Consider the following 19817-nt stretch of genomic DNA (forward strand, 5'->3'; position numbering starts at 1 on the left):
TAAAGTTCACTTCTTCAGTTTCTGTCAGATTTTTCCTTTGTAGCAATTTTCCTGAATGTCCTGAGGCCACATTCCTCAGACGTATCCTCCTCCTCAACTGCTGTCCTCCTTATCCTTTTCCCTCTCTGCTGTACACGTAGTCCTTTCTAGAACAGACAGTTCAACAATTATTTGAGAAAAATCCCACTTATTGAACAATTGTTTAATTCCTTATGGCTTCATTTCATCTCAAAAACAGCATTTTAATTCGTATTTTTAAATTGATACCCTTTCCAAAGTTGAAATGTTCCTAAGAAAAATTAGCAGTGTTTTTGGTCCACTGATAATTAGTGACATCTTGCCCCGTAATACTTGGCAGCCATGACAGTTTGAAACTTCTGCCTGGAATTTCTTACTGAAATTAGCTCCTTGACCATTTATGTTCAACAAAATAGTAATATTTTTTTTTAAATTTTTTTTATTTATTTATGATAGTCACAGAGGGAGAGAGAGAGAGGCATAGACACAGGCGGAGGGAGAAGCAGGCTCTATGCACCGGGAGCCCAACGTGGGATTCGATCCCGGGTCTCCAGGATCGCGCCCTGGGCCAAAGGCAGGCGCCAAACCGCTGTGCCACCCAGGGATCCCAAAATAGTAATATTTTTTATTCTTTCCCAAATCACACCCTTGCTGCATGTACTTTGAGAATAAGCTTCCTTCCTTCCTCAGTTACCCCCATGGAGAAATGACCCATGATATGCTGCTCTTCAGAACTTTGGAAATCTTGGTGCCAAGGTACCAAATAGGGAGAACAAAAACAAATCACCAAAAGGGCACCAGAAAGAGAGATGGGTAGCTTCTCTTGACCCAACTGTGGGGTTGCCTTTCAGGCACTGGGCAAACCATTTTTATGTGTGTGCCACCTCTACTTAAGCTGTCTCCTCCAAGCTACTAAGCAAAATGGTGTGTGGTTTCTAAATCCAACTTGGTGAATCTCAAGCTACAAATTAGTTTGTCATTAATTAGTGATCTCCCACAGAAACAGAGAAATCTCACTGACCTCCAAAGAAGTTGTGTGAATTTATTCTTGCTTTGTAGTTTGCTTAAAAGAGGCAAAGCATTCTGTAAAATGTTAACAAGGTCCAGCCTTGGGGATTTACAACTGTTTACCTAGCACTGTTGCTCCCACTGCTAGTCTGTCTTGTCACTTGCCCAAGTCCTGCCCTTGTTTCATCCTCCCCTGACCTGATACAATACGAGAACATCAATATGATGACCCTAATAATGGTTCCTTTGTGTTTGTACCATTGCTTTTCACCCAAAAATCCTTCAGCACATAAACTCACAAAGCCAGGAGCCCTGTATCAACCTGCTCTGTTTCTGGAAGGTGGAACACAGGCTTGTTAATTCATATGAGACTGAGGACAGAGTACATTTTCCATGTGTGGCATTACAGGAGTTAAGTGATTAGTCCTCAGACTAATCACCGGAGAGGGGAATAAATTGTGGCAGAATTTAGCCTGTTTCACAATAGGCTCTGTCTGTGGAGTTATCTTCAGAAGTCACCCTCTGTTAAACACTAGATTAATTGTGTTGATACTCACTATTAATTGATAACTGGCTGGGACTTTCCACTCCAAGAAAATGGCAAAACAAGAAGCATTCCTTTGACCTGTACTTTTCTTTTGAATCAAATTAACTCTGGGGCCATCCCTTTGAGGCAGTCAAGTGCCTTCATTTGTTCAATATGAATTTATTAAATATCTGCTTCCTTTGAAGTCTTATATGTGAGAAAACAAAAGTACTTTCATGCCAGAAATGGGTATCTTGCTGAAAAGAAAAAAGGTCCAAACGTGGAAATAGTAGTCCAGGTGGCACACGATTAAATGCCAAAACTAGTTGCTCACTCAGTGGGTGTTGTGGGGTCCCCAAGAGAGAAGAATGAATGGGAGTCAAAGAGGTCTAGGAAAATTCACAGAGAGTGGACACATTTCTGGGATTTAATGAATGATTAAAAGAGTGAGCGGAGAGCAGACCAGTGTTCTAGGCAACAAGCACTGCTGAACGTAACATGTCTTTACAACAGCCTAAACAAAATTTGGGTAAGGTGGAAAAGAAGAGACAGAGCTTAGTGGTGGGGGTCACTTGGCTGCTCTGGTCTAAGGAGCAGGTGATCTGGTGATCTGGTCTCTCTTTCAAGTTGATCAGGGCCTGGTGTGCTCCAAAGCTGGCCCAGACTCTCTTCAGCAGGCACTGCCTGCCACCCCAGAGCCCTCTGAGCCTCTTTAGCACCTTCCATCCAAACCCAGCCTCTGCTTCATCACCTTCATGGCATCAGAGAGGGCCCCAGGAGGCTCACAGTCTTTCCACACAGAAACCGAGGCACAAAACCTCAGGGCCTCCACTGTCTGATCCTTTATGCTATAGCCTGGTTTCGTGGCAGATGGAAATTTAGTTTCTTTCTGGGATCCTAAGAAAGTGAAAGCTAGCTTTCTTTGCCATCATTGCTCCCTGTACCTATTCAAATACCACCAAGGCTACAGATGTCTTTTTATCTGACTCTTCCCTGGGCCCCACCCCCTATACGGAACAGGACTCTCACATATGCCCTCTGCATCCTATCACTCCTCCACCATAAAACAGCAAATTCATGGCCTCGATGTCCTGGAAGAATGATTCTTTTCTATCCCATGGGAAGACAAGTCTCCAAATCTTGGCTTTTAAAGGGAGAAATATAAATTTTTATTCTTGAAAATCTACTCTCAGGATCCCTGGGTGGCGCAGCGGTTTGGTGCCTGCCTTTGGCCCAGGGCGCGATCCTGGAGACCCGGGATGGAATCCCACATCGGGCTCCCGGTGCATGGAGCCTGCTTCTCCCACTGCCTGTGTCTCTGCCTCTCTCTCTCTCTCTCTCTCTCTCTCTCTGTGACTATCATAAATAAATAAAAATTAAAAAAAAAAGAAAATCTACTCTCAAGACAATAGTCTTAAGAATAGGTTCTGTTAAAAAAAAAAAAAAAAGAATAGGTTCTGTTTTGAGTACCAGAAGCCATTATCTGGATTTTCATAATTGGAAAAGTCTGGGTTTTTTTTTTATCCAACCCCTCCCATTTCCCCACTACCCCACTGAGACCCGTGCACAAAGATACCACCACTTTTGAGCATGCCTGATCAAAAGGAGAAAATAAGTCTAAAAGCAAGAAAATAGCCCATTTATATCTTCTGGAGTTTAAAATGACATGTGAAAGGAAAGTTAACAAGACTTCTTAAACTAAACTGGCCCCAGTGAGATTTCAGAGACATGGAAACTTGGTCTATATAATCATCCAAAACACCTGTTTGTTTTCTGTAACATGAAAGCTACATAGGAAATTATGCAAACCATTTGGAAAGAACATGTTCCTTCTGCAGAATGGGCCCTTTCCTTTCCAGATCTAACTTTTGCTTTTAGGTAACTTGTTTATGTTCCAAAAAACCCTCACTGTTAGGAGCACAATAGCCATCAAGACCTATTTTTAGAAAGAACACCACCACCCTATATTCTGAGACTCTTTTCACTCTGCTTTACTAAGAGATCTTATCTATTACGTTTAATCTGTCCATGTACTACACAAACACCTGATTCACAGCCCTTTGACCATTACTGGTCTAGTGGTGACCACAATCTATAGAAAATTTTAATGAGTCATGAATGAGTCTCTGAAATATGTAGGCCTACACAAAATTCAGATTAGACTAACCAACTGCCACGGGCTAAATTATGTCCCCCATCAAATTCCTATGTGGAAATCCTAACTCCCAATGTGACTGTAATTGGAGATAGGGCTTTTAGGAGGTGATTAAGGTTAAATGAGGCCATAAGGATAGGGGTCCTAATCTGATAAGATTTATATAGCCTTATAAGGCTCTCTTCATCTCTTCCACATGTGTCAAGGAAAGGCCCTGTGAGAACATGGTGAGAAGGCAGCCATCTACAAGCCAGGAAGAAAGCCTTCACCAGAAACCAAACCCTGCTAGAACCTTGATCTTGAACTTTCCAGCCTCTAGAACTGTGAGTAAGTAAATTTATGTTCCTCAAGCCAATCCAGCCTGTGGTGTTTTATGGCAGCCAGACTAATACACCGATTAACATGCAGGATAAGAAAGTTTTATTCAGCTTCATCTTCAAAGACGGTCTTGAACACCATATTAGAGGGGTGTGTGTGTGTGTGTGTGTGTGTGTGTGTGTGTGTGTAGAGAAGACATTTTATTTTGCTCTGAAGTATGCTCCTCGATTTGTAAACATGTTTACTAAGAGTAAATTTCCGGTGTTTTCTGCATGTTTATTTTGATTGGAAGAACACAGAGGTTTCTTGAATAAAGCTGGGAAGTAAGTACTAGCCTAGTATCAAATGTTGCTCACAGCTTTTTTTTTTTTTTTTTTGCAAATAATCTACATCAACTTATAGGTAATTTGGGTTCAAATATAAGGAATACTGTGGGTTACTCTTACATAGGATTGATAGTAAAGAGGCTCATTCATTTATTTTAAAAAGAAAGTGGTAACAATTGGGGCATTTAGAAAGGGAGTTCTCCTTTTCTTGTTTTTAGTTTTTTTTTAAGATTTTATTTATTTATTCATGAGAGACACAGGAAGAGAGAGAGAGGCAGAGGGAGAAGCAGGCTCCATGCAGGGAGCCCAATATGGGACTCGATCCCAGGACCCCAGGATCACACCCCTGAGCCGAAGGCAGACACTCAACCTCTGAGCCACCCAGGCATCCCTGTTTTTGGTTTTTAAAAAGCATGTATATTGTTGTTGTTTAGTTAGAACTAACACCTTTAGCTGCTTTACCTCTAGTAAGCCTCACAACAACCTGAGGAGGCAGATATGTTGCCTTTGCCACTTTCTATTCTCATGACCTTGGGCAAGTTCTTTAAACTGGTTTTGCTTCAGTTTCCACATTTGGAAAATGGGGATAATATTAATACCTTTCTGTAAGGTTGTTGTAAAAATTACATGAGATAATATATGTAAAGTCTGTAGAAGAATACCTGCTCAATACAAGTTCCATCAGTGATAGACATGTTAGTGTTATCATTACTATTGTTTTTAGTATAATGGTTATGTTATAGATCTGAAAGCTAAGTAAGTCTCAGAGTAGTCAAGGATCATGTCTGAGATCACATAGCTAGTAAATGACAGATCCAAGATTCAAATCCAGATCCATCTGATGTCCATGTCCATGCTCTACATGCCTATCACCTTACCCCGTCTCCAGCTAACCAGATGTGGGCATCGTGCTCTTACAAACACAGAGCTGAAGAATACTCAGTTGACTAGAACTCCTATCTTGCTCAGAAAAGGAATCCTTTTTTATTGAAAAAGAGCTGGACCTTTCTTTTCAAGGGTCAGCAGCTTGGTCACTGCCTCAGAGCAGCAGTGCAGTGTTACCTTAATCTTTCTCTGTCTTAGAACTTCCCTTCTCCTCACCCTGCCTCCTGGATGCTGATACATCAAAGAAATAGCAACAACATGGAAAGACTAAATAAACATTTCTTTAAGGATCATATGAGAGGGGATTTTTCTTTTTCATTAAACGTTTGATAACAACATGTTAGGCTTTTTGATGTTACTTTCCTGTATTTTGGACTGGATAAAAGTATGTGACTCATAGAAATGACCATGGAAGGAAAAGCAAATGAGTCACCTTGCCCAGCCCATGTGGATCTTCCCGTGGCCATGCCCCTGGGAGCAGCATCCCTGAGGGCCAATCCAACCAGCACTCCTCATGCAGCAGCGGGGGCTGCATAGGACAGGAGTTTCTTCAGGAGACATTGGAATCTCAGAAAAGGAGTGAGTCAGGGAAAGTTAAACATCAGAGCCTGAAGGAGTTACCCTGTAACTTTTCCAAAAAACATTTACTGCTATCAGCTTAGAGGTTTCTTGTCCATGTTTCATCTCTTCCAACCCCCAAGTACACCCCCACAGCAGAACACTCTCTCCTTAGTACTATGCACACTTCAAAGGGTTGCCGTCCATAGTACCCTCCTGCCCTTTTGAGCAAGCTTGAGGCACTTAGATTTGTGTATTTTTCCAACAGATAAATCTCTGTTCCCATTATTGTTTTTATTGCTCTATTGGAATTTGTCCAGCATGTATCCTTCTGGTACCAAAGAACCCTGGTTAAGGCTTCGGTCTTCGGTCTCTGGGAGTTGGAGAGAGAATTACTATATCCCTCAGCCCACTTAGCCTCAGGTCTTTTGAAACTTCTTCCTTTTAGTCATCTAGTCGGCAAACCACATTTAAAACCTAAGCTGCTGTCCATTTTTGTGCAATCTGAGTCTCTCTCTTGGTGTGCTATTCTCTATATTCATGTCTGCTTTTCTCAATTCAGATTTTGGTGTTTGGAGACCTTGAACTTGAATTCCTACAGCCCTAATTATTTAGCTTATGGACTTTGGGCAAGTCGATCAACCTGTTTGAGCCTTAGTTTCCTGATCTGGGACAAGAGGATAATTCCCATTTCCTAGCATTGGGTGGGAATTTGTAGCTGGGTGAGTGAGGACAATGCTGATCCTCTCCAGTGGGCTTCTTGCAGCCCACATCATTCAATAACTTATTTTTCTCCAGGGACAGCTTCCCTTGATAGTCCTTCAAGGTGATTAAAAAAAAATTCCTCTCATATTTTATCTCAGGAGAGAGATTTTTTTCTGTCTTCACTAGGATTTGTAATTATGCTACTGTTTATTTCCTGATACCAAGAGCTGACTTAAGCCTAAAATTGAGCAAGTAGCTTATAGCTTATTCCTCTCATCCAAATCAATAATAAAAATTAAAAATGATGTCAGTACTTCTGTTGGTGTTTTTATAAATCCACTTAAAACTTCTCTTGCACAGAATTTATGTAAATTCTATATAAATGCAGACATGTAAACTGAAAAGCAATAGAAAGGCTGCCATTACATACATAAGTAAATTTCCCAGGAACATTAAAACCTTCAGGTGACTCTAAAAAATAATACTTTCATCTCTGCTCCATTAAGAAAAAAGCAAACAAAAAAGATAAAGCTCTCAATATAACGTGCTTTCATTTTGTGAGTGTTAATTGGCCTTAGGTATGTTTATATTTATTTTTTTCACCTGTTCAGGGTGTTAAGAGATAATTTCTTGTAGACAGTTTGATCCATTTTAAGTTTGATAACTTATATCCTTCTTTTTAGAATGATATACAGACTTCTGACAGTCAACCCTTAGATATTTGTGCAGAGTTCTCCAAAGAAACAATTCATTTATAATTGTCATTTAAAATTCACCCAACAATCTCCTCCTTCAAAGTAGTTAATATTCCAAACATCAATTGTGGAACAATTTTATGTTCATCTTAAAAGAAGCACAAAGGAGCTATATGGGGATCAATCTTCTATTTAAGGTAGGTTTATTGTTTTCTTTTTTCATAGCTACACACCAAATCTACCTTACTTCACTCCTCTCCCCCAAATAGCAAATGATCAACAACCGTAAAGTAGGTTATATTTCTGTAAACTGTTCTGCTATCAACCCAAGGCTTGTTGTGTTGCCTGAGACCTGTGTGTCTATAAAGTGCTCTTAATCCATAAAAAGGAATTGGAAATCACAAGCCCAGCAAGCATTGATCCAGAAGAAATAGGAAAGCAAAGTGTTCACATTCAACAAACTGTGTTTGTGATAGATTATCATCCTATTCAGAATATGAATTATGACTAAACAAATGATTAAGCTAAAAATAAAATATGTATCTCAATTCTTTCTTAATTGGACCATTACTTCTGTGGAGAAAGGGGGTTTCAGATAGAGTTGACTAGTAGTTTTCACCACAATTAAAGCACAATCTAGGGCAGCCCAGGTAGCTCAGTGGTTTAGCACTGCCTTCACCCTAGGGCCTGATCCTGGAGACCAGGGATAGAGTCCCACATCAGGCTCCCTGCATGGAGCCTGCTTCTCCCTCTGCCTGTGTCTCTGCCTCTCTCTTTCTCTGTGTCTCTCATGAATAAATAAATAAAATCTTAAAAAAAAATAGAACACAGTCTAACAATTGCTCACCCAAATCAATCTATTGAAGTAAATTGTTGTTATTAATGTATTAATGACAAGATATAAAATATCAACAAGATGAAATCATTATGCAGACCAGAGAAAGCAAGGAGGCCAGGCAGCTGAGTGAGTGAAGCAGGCTGAAGGATAAACTGGAGAGCTGGCCTCTGGCTAAGGGGGCAGCTGCTACTTCATTCCAGCCATTTCATGTCAAGTAGAAATGTAGGTTCAGAAGTCTGTTCAATCTTTTGATTTTTCAAGAGAACCCCAAAATAATAGTTTTTTTTTAAGTGTGAACTCTACTCATATTCAAATCTTTAAACTCATTCGATTTTTTAAAGGATTGGCTACAAGCCTGAAGGAACTTCAGAACTGGGGGCAACATTCAGCTTCCGTGCTGTTAATATGTGATCTTTAATTTAAATTTATATCGCAGACACTTGCTGAATGCTGACCAAACTTGTTTCTTCTCCTTTCTGAGCACACAGCTAAATTATATTTCTCAGTCTCCCTTATAGTCTGCCCAAAAGAATGTGGGTGGAAGCAATGGCTATTACTATTAGGCTTTGTCCTCCACTCCCTCCCTCTCTTCTCTGCCAGCCCATGCCTGAGGATCCAGGGTGACCCCAGGGTCCCAGAAGATGGCATAACTTCCAGATGTAAGTACCCAAACACCCACATGGAGGAGACTTTTCTGCTCCATTCCTCCACTTCAAAGAACCTTGCATTGGACTGTGAGAGGAAGAAATAAACCTTTTTAAAAGCCCTTGAAATATTGGGGGTTTTACAACATTTAGCTGATTTCGATAAATATAGTTTAAGAATTTCTCCATTATGTGTCAATAAGGGGACACTGTTAGCCCAATTTGTTCTTTAAGCAGTAAAACCTCAAAAGTAATGAAATATTTTTTGTGTGTGCTGACATAGTACATGAAGAAATAATGCTAATATTTTAAGTCTACTTTGGTGTTTTTTGAGATCACAAATGGGAGTATGTCCTCATAACCAAACTGCTTTCATTAAGAAGCTTCACTGGTAGATATAATAAGCCTTCTCTCTGTATAAAATGCTCTGGAGCAAAGACAGGGTGAGTTAGAGATGACTGCATTCTACAACCATATCCGTAAGCCCTTTTCTTCTTCAGGTTATCTTTTGCATTTTTGGCTGACCTAAAATCTCATCACTTCTTGAATAGCCTGAATAACCATGTGTCAAGTAGAAATTATAGTCCTTCCTCCCTCTCCCTCCTACATTTGGTTTTTCTGTCTCCACCTACATAACTCTTATTTTTAACATTCATCCCAGAGAGAAATACTAATGCATCAGAATGTTTTAACGATTCCTATTTAAAATCATTCCTTCTTTTGGAAACTTGAGTAATTTCTAAATCAGTAAGGAATGCACACATAGCAAATAGGGAAAATATTGCAGAATGAAGTTTTATGACCCCTCTCTGCTTCATTGTCAGAATGAAGAATTCCATTATCCACTGGAACATAGTGGGAGAAAAAAAAAACAGCAAAGTAACCTTTGTAATAATGATAGACATTTTCTTTTTTTTAAAGACATTTATTTAATACTGTGTGTGGTGTGTGTTCACAACCAAGAGGAGGGGTAGAGGGAATGAGAGCGAGAGAGAGGATCTCATGCAGCTTCCCTGCTGAGTGCAGAGCCCAATGTGGGATTCAGTTTCAGGGCTCTGAGGTCATGACTTGAACCAAAATCAAGAGTCAGAGACTCAACCAACTGAGTCACCCAGGCATCCCAATGATAGACATTTTCAAATGAATTAGTATACTGGGCATGTACATATTATATCTAAATAAAATACTTGTAGACTCAGAAAGTAGTGATGTAGTCTTGTGATTACATTGGGCACCAAATGGGGTAGTAAGAGAGCACCATAGAGCAGTGCTAATCTTTTTATAATCACCATAAGTCAGACCTTGGTAGAATGTCATATCCAGTTGTGGTTCATAGTGCAGAAGAAAATGCAGTACTTGGTGAAAGTTTAGAGGAGACCTACAAATCTGATTAAGAGAATTATAACAAGATCTACCTGAAGAAATAAAACTTAAGCCAGTTTCCACCTGTATGAAGGGCTTTGCTTCCTTTCTTTGGAAAGGGAAAAACATACAAGAAAAAAATGGACACCAGGAGATACACAGATAGCCAATAGGCATCAGAAAAGATGCTTACCATCACTAATCATCAGAGAAATGCAAATCAAAACCACAATGAGATGTCACCTCACACCCATCAGAATGGCTAAAATCAAAAAGACTAGAAATTATAAGTGTTGGTGAGGATGTAGATAAAAGAACCATCATATGCTGTTGGTGGGAAATGTAAATTGATACAGCCACTATGGAAAACAGTACGGAGGTAAAAAAAAAAAAAAGAAAAGAAAAGAAAAGAAGAAAGAAAGAAAGAAAGAAAGAAAGAAAGAAAGAAAGAAAAAATACCATATGATCCAATAATTTCACTATGGGGTATTTACCCCTCAAAAAACAAAAACACTAAATTGAAAAGATACATGCACCGCTATGTTTATTACAGTATTATTTATGGTAGCTAAAATATGGAAGCAACCTAAGTATCCATTAATAAACAAATGAATAGAGCACTGGGTGTTATGCTATATGTTGGCAAATTGAACTCCAATAAAGAAGAAATAAAAAATAAAAATAAAAAAGACCAAAAAAATGGATAAATTGTGGTACACACACACACACACACACACACACACACACACACACACCATGTGCCATAAAAAAAGGATGAGATCTTGTTATTTGTAACAATATGGATGGACTTAGTGGGTATTATACCAAGTGAAATAAATCAGAGAAAGACAAATACAATATGATTTCACTTATATGTGGAATTTAAAAAGAAGAAGAAATGAATAAGCAGACAATAAAAAGTCAGGATCAGGGATGCTTGGGTGACTCAGTGGTTGAGAGGCTGCCTTTGACTCAGGGCATAATCCCAGGCTGGGGATCAAGTCCCACATCAGGCTCCCTGCATGGAGCCTGCTCCTCCCTCTGCCTGTGTCTCTGCCTCTCTCTCTGTGTCTCTCATGAATAAATAAATAAAATCTTTAAAAAACAAAACAAAAACATCAGAATCAGACCTATAAATACAGAGAACAAATTGATGACTGTCAGAGGGAAAGGGGATTAAAGGATTAGCAAAATAGGTGAAGTGGAGTGGGAGATCCAAGCTTTTGGTTATGGAATCAATAAGTCATTGATATAAAAGGCACAGCATAGGGAATATAGTCAATGATGTTGTATGATGACAGATAGTAGCTATCCTTTTGGTAAGCATAGTATAACATATGGAGAAGAGAAACACTATATTGTATGCCTGAAACCAATGTAACATTGTGTGTCAACTATACTCAAATTAAAAATATTTTTAAAATTTTAAGTAGGCTCCATTCCTACTGTAAGCCCAATGGAGAGCTTGATCTCACAACCCTGAGATCAAATCCTGAGCTGAGATCAAGAGTTGTACACTTAACTGACTGAGCCACCCAGGTATCCCCCAATAAGAATTTTAAAAAGAAAGAAAGAAAGAAATTAGCTTAATTTTCACTTTTTGGAAACTTGAGTTAGACAGTGGGCTGGCCAGTGCTAGGGGGGCATTCCTGTAGCATTCTTGCTAACATCTGAAGAGTATATCTCTACTAATATCACTCTACTGCTCTGCTCATCACACTGTCTACCACCTAATTTAGATTATTGTCTATTTCTTTTAGGGATATGCACCCTCCCTATATCTATGGGCATCATGAAAAATGAGTTGCCTCCTCACCTATTCAGTGTTAACTCAGAGGTGAGCAAAACTGATACCTGAGGCCTGGAGAAAATTAGTGATAAAGTAGAGACAAATAGTTGTGATTCCTTAGTCTATTTTGTTTATCATCCCAATGTATACCCAACATAACCTTACAAAATAGGGCTTCTAGGTAAGCACTATCATCCTCACTTTACTGATGAGGAAATGGAAGCATGGAGAGGTTAAGTGGACTGCCCGAAGTTATAGATCTAGCAAAAGTGGAAATAGGAGTTAAAACCAGACAGTGTGATTTTAAAATCATTTTGTCTTAACTATGAGACCATATTGACAATGCTACATAATTATTGGGAATGGAAAGCATCAACCACCACCGCATTTTAAGTCACTTTTGAACTAGGCTCATATCTCCAAGCAGATGTTGAATTAGAGACCCCTAGGAAATACAGGTGGCAGAAACATGAAAAAAATTGTTTTAAGGCATTGGTTGCCAGTCTATAGACTGAGCAAAATATGAAGGATTGTCCAAGAAGATCTAGATCAGTTTCTGAATATTAGGAAATGACCTGAGGATGACAAAAATCTGAGACAAAGCATGAAACCAAACCAAAATTGAGTATCCTAAACATAATTTTAGTCCTATCAGACTGACAAGCCAAGCTTTATTAATCGGACAGTTGTGGGATTCATTATTTTCTTGATTATTCTGCTTTTGGTTTTCATAGCTTTTAGAAGTCTTTTGCCAATTAAAAATAAGAACATCATTTAACTGGCTTGTTTTGAGGCTAAGGGGTAGAGGACCCTAGATGATGCATGAGGTAAAAGGAATAAGAAAAAGAAGAGGATTTTGGTTTTGCCCACACTTGAACTCTAGAGGGAGAAATAGTGGATTCAGGGCAGCCCGGGTGGCTCAGCGGTTTAGCGCCGCCTTCAGCCCAGGGCCTGATCCTGGAGACTCGGGATTGAGTCCCACATCAGGCTCTCTGCATGGAGCCTGCTCCTACCTCTGCCTGTGTTTCTGTCTCTGTCTCTGTCTCTGTGTCTCTCATAAATAAATAAACAAAATCTTAAAAAAAAAATAGTGGTTATAGCAGAAAAGGTCAAAGTAGAATCCCACGGAGTGGGAGACACTCAAGTCAAGGGACTGCTTGACTCAGAAATCATTCCATGAAAGACTTTTCCCTTGGAGTGGCACTCATGTGTACCAGCCGTGAAGCGCATTGAGTTTAGTAGGTGAAGTTTTCTTTTACCTTCATACACACTCAGCCTTTCATCAGAACTGCATATGTCACACAAGCAGTGGAATGAAGATCATCTCTTTCCCTGTACAAACCCATCAAGGAAATGGGTCCTTTCAAGAAGAGACTTCCTTAAAAGTCAGAATCAAGAAAGAGGAGGTCCAAAGTTTAGGAAAAATGCCAACCAGGTGGCAGAGCCCTAAGCAGTCCAAATTGACTTTAAAATCAGTTGCTGTCAGTCTTCTAATATTGTCATTTTTCAAGATTGTCAATTTAGGTCTTTTGCATTTCCATGCAAATTTTAGAATTAGCTTTTCAGCTTTTACATACCAAAAATGTCTGATGGATTTTAGTTGAGATTATGCTAAATCTACAATTCAGGAGTTGGCAAACTTTTTCTCTAAAGGGTTAGATGGGAAATATTTTAAATTTGGCAAGGTGGGAGGGCAAAAACAGCCATACAATAGATAAATGAATAGGCATGGCCATGTTCCAATAAAACTGCTTACAAAAGCAGGCAGCTTTGGCCCATGGACCATAGGTTTTTGACCTTATAGCAGAGAAAAAAAATTTTCCTTCTACTCTTCTGGGTTCTACATCTGTGACCATGAAAAGTAACTGATAAGACTAAGATAGACTAACAACAGAAAAACAAACAAGTAGTGCATATACATGTGGGAGAAACTTAGTGATGAATATATGGAAGGAGTGGTTAGACCATGGGATTTAGATAGAATTTTAACAAAAGAAAATAAATTTGTAGAGAAGTGACAAGACAGGAAAAGAAGTTTAGGCATTTAGGGGTGACATACTGTGGGAAGGTAAATATAGAGAGAAGCTAATGGATGATGAGGGCTAGTTAGTAAGTTTTGTTTGTTGTAGACTTCTAGTGGCATCTCATCTCAAAATATAAGGTTGTTCTCCCATCCTGGTAAGGAAGTGAGAGGAGGACACCTCCACAATGGGAATTTATGTTTTGCTTTCACACAATAGGAAGGGGGCAGAGAGCTCATCCCATGTCTACTTTTTCTTAATTGCATTTAGCTCAAAATAATCTTTATTCCAGAGTGGCATATTTTGGAGTGGCATACTCTGAACCTCTTTCTTCACTATAGATCAGTTGACATTGAACAATGTTAAGTTTTCTAATCCGTAGACATAGTATATCTCTCCTACTGAATTAGATCTTCTGTATTTTAATTCAGCAATGCGTTATTGTTTTCAGTGTACAAGTTCTGTACATTTTTGTCAAATATATGCAAACCTCATGAATTTTTTTGTAAATGGATTCAAATTAACTTCATATCAGTGAAATTTATTTCTGTAAAGTCTCTTTTAGGGAATATGGGAATTTATAATTTATGCCTTGTCAAGAAAAATATTACTACTATTTTGCTTACTAAGTGATGTTCAAATATGGAAATGGAATAAAATTAAAAATCAGCATAAACCAATCTGCCCTTAAAATCACATTAATTTTTCCCTCTGATTTAGTCCTTCTTAAAAAGACTTTTTAGAAAAGGAACTGAGGAACAGAAAATATAGGATTAAAATTATAAAGAATCAACTTTCCACAAGTCACCCTTAGAGAGCATGAGAACTGCTGCATATTTTATTTTGAATAGCTACTTTAAAAAAATTACTTACCACAATATAATTTGTAATTATATTTTGCTTAGAACAACCTTAAGATGAGTTTGTAGGATATGTATATGCTTTTGGGTGGCTATAAAGTTAGGACTGGGATTAAGATGTTGCCACAAAAAATTCCCAAAGTAAAAAGCCATAAACAATGAAGAGTACTTTGTGCTGTGTGCATACATATGGTACAGTGGTAAAGAACATAAGTTTGGAATCAGAGAGCCCTGATTTCAGTCCTGGCTCTGCTACTTTCACTCTCTGAGACATTGGGCAAGTCATTTAAAAATTCTGAGTTCGAACTTTCTCATTTATAAAATGAAAATAATATCATTACCTACTCCATGAAGTAGTGGTGAATATTGTATGAGATAATGTGTGAAACATTCTTAGACATTTCCAAGAATGTAGTAAATGATCAATAAGAGATAGAGACTATTATAATGTTCTTATTTATGAAGATGTTGGAATCCATTATGATGATGATGATGATGACAATTATTATAAAACTTACATATATGACAAATTTGTTCTGATTTCCCCCACCAAAAACCTTAATACAAGCAAGAAAAATCTCTGATAAATGTCTTCAGATTTCAGTAGTCAGATGGAGAGGGGTGGGGATGTGAAAAGATGAGAGAGATTGATGGTATAGAAGCAAACAAACAGTAATTCTTCCTCACTGGACTTCAACCTGAGAAAGGAAGGCCTAGAAAGGAGCAAAGGCCATTCCTGACACTCTTTTTATTCCATAACAATAGGAAGAAACAGAGTCTCTTAAGAGTCTTCACTTCTGGTCTTTTGGCTCCCAAATCCACTATTCTGTTTTATGTCAAAGCTGAAAATGAATACTAAGAGTTTAAAAAAAAATGCAGCTAGTGGGCTTCTCAGGAATTAGGATTTCCCCAGAGAGAAGTGGTTCACCTTCAGGTAAGACCAACAATAAGCTAACTGTTGATATCCAGTGCTCAACATACAAAGACTAGAGGTTAAATCTGGAAGAGTTTAGAGAAGTCAGTCCATTTTCAGTAAGTCTTTACAGGAAAAAGCAGTGAATATGATCATGATTTATGTAGATAAATTTAGCCACTTTTAGTATGAAAAATGGTCTGCCACGCAACATAAACAGTCTTTTGTATAACTACTTTTTAAATACATCCATTCATCTTTCATCATATTTTATTACTGCTGCATTTTATTATAAACATCATGAGCAGGATCATTTACAGGGAAAAGAGTCAAGAAAGTAGCACTTACTCATGAGAGGCAGTGATGAAATGCTGATACAAATGTGTGTGTGTGTATGTATGCAGATTTTCATATCTCTTTTTGTCAGCCTTTCCATGTTCTAGGCTAAGGGATTTCCTCATGTAGAATTTCTATCAGAAATGTTTGTTATTGGGCAGCCCAGGTGGCTCAGCGGTTTAGTGCCGCCCTCCAGCCCAGATCCTGGAGACCCGGGATCGAGTCCAATGTCAGGTTCCCTGCGTAGAGCCTACTTCTCCCTCTGCCTGTATCTCCGCCTCTCTCTCTGTGTGCGTATGTCTCTCATGAATAAATAAATAAAATCTTAAAAAAAAAAAAGAAATGTTTGTTGTTCTCTTCAGGATCCTCAGAGTTCTTTCTTGAGTGAAGTAGTATGCCAAGAACAGTGCCAGACACATCCTACACATTTATTTCAATTTCCTTTCATTTAATTATGTTCACTTGAGTGTCTCTCTAGGAATCTTGGAAAAATATCTTTTTGGTATCCACATCGTTTCATCTCACAATACTCAAGTTCAACTAAACAAAAATCTTGATAATGCCTATGAATGCTAGCTTTTTCCATACTTCCCTCTCCAACTCAAACTTCCATGGAACTTGAAAAAAAGGGGGGGCGGGTAATTTCAAGGTCCACACGGCAGGAAAAATCCGTCAGGTTTCAAGGATGATCCTTCTAAGCATGCTATGCCCATGTTGTCTATGAATAGATCTACCTTCTCCTGTTTTCTGCTACCAGTTTAATTTCTCCTAATTCCTGGCTGCTGTATACCTTCCAGAGGTCTTTTACTCTTCTCCAAAAACTTGGGGATTTCCCAAAAGAATCTTGGGTGTGGGCTCTTAATCTATTTTTTACTCTTACCACGTGCCATTGGCAGTTGTTTACTGAATGCCTACTATGTTGGAGGCATTATACTAAGCATAAAGGATATTATAAGATATATTTGGGGGTGGGGGAGGCACACATGAAATCAAAAATATATCATAATTTCAACAACTATAATGTGATGAGGTTTTATATAGGATTATGCATCTAAATATGGCTGGGAAAGAGGAGGTTAGAGGAATGTATCTCAGAGAAGGTGATGTTGGAGAGACAATGTTGTGAAAGATAATTAGGAATTACCCAGGTAGAGAAGAAGGAGGAGGGACAGAAGACATTATAGGCTGGGAGACCAGCATGTGCAAAATTCTGGAGGCATCAACCAGTGGGTTGATTTGAGGAATTGTAGTGACTCAACAACTGAATGAAGAGAGGTTTAAGGAGTGGATGGAAATGAGAATAACATGTAACTAAGGGGTTGACTGCATGACTTAGGAGAGGTGATTGGATACAACTTTATTTTTCCCTACCAATGACCCTTCCAATTTATTTAATGGGATAATTTTCACCTGCCTACAAAGGACAAAAGGTCTGAAATCATGATTTCATTGCCTGCGTATTTCTAGAATGTCCAGTCCGGTACAGGGGCTTTCAGATTCATTGAGAGGTAGGACTTCTCCCCACTCACTGTGCTAAGACCTAGTTAATGGTTGCCTGCCTCTGGCAATATGGGTGTGATTGATTCAGTTCTCTCTGTGTCCCCACTTGCTCCCCCATTTACTAGCTCTTCTTTCTGACCCAGCCAGGATTGAAAAGGATGTGTGAGAGAGAAGTAAAAGAAGAAGTCAATTCTTAGTTTACCAGGTAACATTGCACTTTTGGGTTCAGTAGATGCTCAAAATGGATCTCTCTCCATGGGAACTTATCATGAGTTCCTTTAGAGCTTATATCCTTCCTGTGTTCTCTTGACTCAGGCAGATGTATCTCTATTCTGGAAGTCATATGCAGCTCCTTCCTCAGCCCTTAGGAATCCAACAGTGACACTGGCATTGATATAGGCATATAGATCTGCAGGTTGGGACACTAGAGACCCAGAAATGACAGGTTATGTGATTTTTATGTGATCAAGGTGGTATTTCAAACCAGTGGGAAAATGGTGCAAGTGACTTTTATAAAGGAAAAAAATGAAATTATATTACTGCTTAAACTATTCTTAAAAATGGGTTCCTATTAGGTTGAACATCAAATGTGGAAAACTAAACTTTAAGACAAATGTAAAAAAAAAAATGGATAGGAAAGCCTTTGACTTGAAAGTAGAGAAAGATTTCTTAGGCAAGACACAAAAAATATGACTCATAAAGAACAAATCTGCTAAATCTTTAAATTGTAAAGCTCCTCTCCTTCAGAATATATCATTGTTAAGAGATACAAGGACTTATGGAAAATATTTGAACCATAGGTAACAGACTGAGGATTAGTATTCAGAAATGTAAAGGACTACTGAAATAATAAGAAAAATATAAACAAACCAATGAACGTGTATGAAGATTATGAATAGGAAACTCACTGAGGTGGAAATTCAAGTGACCAAGAATCATACAAACATTTTCTCAACCTCACAAGTAATCAGGGAGGTGCAAATGAAATAATAATGAAATACTCTTTTATAGCTTTTGGACTAACCAAGATTTTGAACTCCAACAATATCAGCAACTGGCAAGGATGTGGGAAATGGAAAATATTATGTATTGCTGTGGAGAATATATATTAGAATCCTCTCCAAACTCCTAAATAAGGTATAAAATATACATATTCTATGACTCCTAAGTGTAAATGCTAGAAAATGATTATACATAGTACGTTATTAGTTTCCCATAGCAGCTATAACAAATTACCACAAACTTGATGACTTAAAATGACCGAAATTTGTTCTCTCACAGTTCTGGAGGCCAGAATTTGGAAATCAAGGTGGAGGCAGCATTGTGCTCCCTTCAGAGGCCCCAGGGAGAATTTCTTCCTTGCCTCTTCCAGGTTCTGGTGGCTGTTGCTCTTCCTTGGCTTGTGGCTGTGTGTGTTTATGTCTCTTTCTGCTCCGTCTTTACATCACCCTCACCTCTATGTGTGCTGTTGAATTTCCCTCTGCCTCTCTGTTACAAGGATACATGTAATTGAATTTAGAGCCCACCTGGATAATCCAGGATAAGAGCTTCCTCTCAAGTCATTAATTTAAACACATATTTTGCCATATAATGTAATGTTCACAGATTCAAGGGATTAGGACATGAACAAATATTTGGGAATATCATTCATCCCACTACAGGGACATAGACAATGATGTTTATTAGGAATTGCTGTTAATAGCAAAAAAAAAAAAAAAAAAAAAAAAAAAAAAGGAAGAAACGTAAATGCCCTACCAATAAGATAATGGATAAAGTGTGATTTGTTAATATGATAGGATATTATATAACAATATATGGTCCATTTCCTCTTTATATCAAAACACATAGATCTCAAAGACTTGTAATAAAGCAAATTGCGGGTACCATTTATTTAATTTTTAACATAAGAATACAGATATTTAGTAAGAATATAAAAGCATGACTAAATAGATCCATACAGATATATGACAGTGTTAAAAACGGGAAAGCATCAGTGGGGTAGAAGATAGGGGGAAAAACAAACATGATTTCATAGTAAGTTTTCTTTTTAAAAAATATACCAAGTAGAAAGTCCAAAATGTGAACAGTTCTTAATTCTGAGTGATAGACTCATAGGTATTTATAATTTCATGTGTTAAAATCATTTTTTAAATGTCTCATATTTTATGTTTTCAATATAAAAAGAGAAAACATTTAATAGTTACTCTGCTAAAAGTACAGAGGATAGATTAGAACAGGCAGGAAACAGAGATAAAGAGATCAGTTGGAGACTACTAAAAATAGATAAGATGTTTGAAGATTTAGCCTAAGAGAGGGACCACGAGAATAGCAAGGAAAGAGTGATTATGAATAACTCTAAA

The 19817-nt window shown here is 38.2% G+C and overlaps 1 protein-coding gene across 1 annotated transcript in view; it reads left to right on the forward strand.

Annotated features, from left to right (window-relative positions):
* The window catches only part of ANKRD55 (ankyrin repeat domain 55), a 409242-nt gene that overhangs the window by 225100 nt on the left and 164325 nt on the right, over positions 1-19817 (forward strand). Inside the window, exon 9 of the mRNA XM_055332857.1 lies at positions 3914-4034. The gene's annotated coding sequence lies outside the window, so the exon portion shown is untranslated. The remainder of the gene's footprint in view (positions 1-3913; positions 4035-19817) is intronic.

Source organism: Nyctereutes procyonoides, unplaced genomic scaffold (assembly GCF_905146905.1).
Source record: "Nyctereutes procyonoides isolate TBG_1078 unplaced genomic scaffold, NYPRO_anot_genome, whole genome shotgun sequence".
Classification (NCBI taxonomy): domain Eukaryota; kingdom Metazoa; phylum Chordata; class Mammalia; order Carnivora; family Canidae; genus Nyctereutes; species Nyctereutes procyonoides.